The sequence below is a fragment of the Hevea brasiliensis genome, chromosome 2 (genome assembly GCF_030052815.1).
Source record: "Hevea brasiliensis isolate MT/VB/25A 57/8 chromosome 2, ASM3005281v1, whole genome shotgun sequence".
NCBI lineage: Eukaryota > Viridiplantae > Streptophyta > Magnoliopsida > Malpighiales > Euphorbiaceae > Hevea > Hevea brasiliensis.
In genome coordinates, this window is record NC_079494.1 from 9,678,742 (window position 1) to 9,680,554 (window position 1,813).

At 42.5% G+C, this 1,813-nt stretch overlaps 1 non-coding gene across 1 annotated transcript; it reads left to right on the top strand.

The window, feature by feature from the left end:
• The first annotated feature begins 1,369 nt into the window (after window positions 1-1,369).
• Window positions 1,370-1,476, top strand: LOC131178212 (small nucleolar RNA R71). The gene has a single exon (XR_009147345.1). It is a non-coding gene; the product is annotated as a small nucleolar RNA R71 (small nucleolar RNA).
• The last annotated feature ends 337 nt before the right edge of the window (window positions 1,477-1,813 follow it).

Sequence of the window (1,813 nt, forward strand, 5' to 3'; positions counted from 1 at the left end):
CCTCCACCTTTCTGAAAGTCTCCAAAATTTCTTTCTCTTGTTCTTCTTTCTTAGTCTTAGCCAACCTGCATGGGAATGGAGGAAGAATAGAATTATTTACCTTATTCAGTTTAAGTTCAGTATTTACCTCAACTTCAGGTACTTCAGAATCTTTTTCTCCTTGCTTCTTCTTTTTCGTTGGCTCATGTGGAGTCTGATTATCAACTTCTTTCCCACTTTGCAACAGTATTGCACGTGCATTTTCTCTGGGGTTCATGATTGTTTGTGATGGAAGCTTTTCAGAACCTTGAGCTTCTAGCTTACTCACAGATGAGGCTAACTGACCAATTTGCCTCTTTATATTTTGAATGTTATTTCTGGTCTCCTATTGAAACTGTTGGGTATTGTTAGCCAAAGCCTTAACAATTTCATCAAGTGACATACCTTGATTTGAGGGAGGCAGATGTAGAGGTGGTTGTGGTTGATTCACTTGTGGTCTTTGTTGTTGGTATTGGTTTTGCACCAATTGATTCCCATAACTCAAATTGGGATGATCTCGCCATCTTGGGTTATAAGTACTAGAATAGGGATCATACCTGCGTTGTGGTTGTCCATAATGTCCTACTGTAACACCCTAGGCAAATCCCACATCGACAAAACACGGGAGAGATGCTGGGTTTATAAGTTGATGGTTCATAACCCCTAATGACGCGTTTTAAAACCGTGAGGGCTTCGGCCCAGAGCGAACAATATCACTAGTGGGCCGGGCCATTACATTTGTGGTATCAGAGCCGCTCCGCGTGCAACCTTGAACGATGGTGGGGCAAACCTCAGCGAGGACGCTGAGTCCCATAAGGGGGGTGGATTGTAACACCCTAGGCAAATCCCACATCGACAAAACACGGGAGAGATGCTGGGTTTATAAGTTGATGGTTCATAACCCCTAGTGACGCATTTTAAAACTGTGAGGGCTTCGGCCCAGAGCGAACAATATCACTAGTGGGCCGGGCCATTACACCTACTGCATTAGCATGTTGTATTGATTCATCCTCTTGTAACGCAGGACACATATCAGTAGCATGACCCAAACCCGAACAAATTCCACACACCTTAACAGTTTGCATGTTCCCTACAGTTAACTGCTTCACCAAAGAAGTTAAATCAGAAATTTGTTTCTCAAGGTTAGATGTACTTACGTCATTAATCTTCATGGGTGTGTGATCCATTCTCATTCCAAACTGCTGAGAGTTTGCTGCCATGTTAGTAATTAGCCTCCTTACCTCTTCTAGTGTCTTATCAACCAAAGCTCCCTCCACTAGCTGCATCTATCATACTGCGGTCCATTGGTAGAAGTCCCTCATAGAAATACTGAATCAAAAGCTGCTCACTTATTTGATGATGGGGACAGCTTACACACAGTTTCTTAAATCTCTCCCAGTACTCATACAAACTCTCTCCATTGTACTGCCGGATGCCATAAATTTCTTTTCATATATTGGCAGCACAGGAAGCAGGAAAATACTTCTCTAGAAATATCTGCTTCATCCCATTCCATGAGTTGACGAATCCGGAAGGAAGGTAATACAACCAATCCTTAGCTGTGCCTTCCAGTGAGAAAGGGAAAGCTCGAAGCTTGATTTGATCCTCTGAAACTCCTTGAGGTTTCATGCTGGAACACACAACATAAAATTCTTTTAAATGCTTATGTGGATCCTCACCTGCAAGACCATGAAACTTAGGCAATAAATGGATTAGTCCAGATTTCAACTCAAAGCAACATTTAAAGCAGGGTATTGGATACACAAAGGCTGTTGGTTTAGATCAGCAGCAGCCA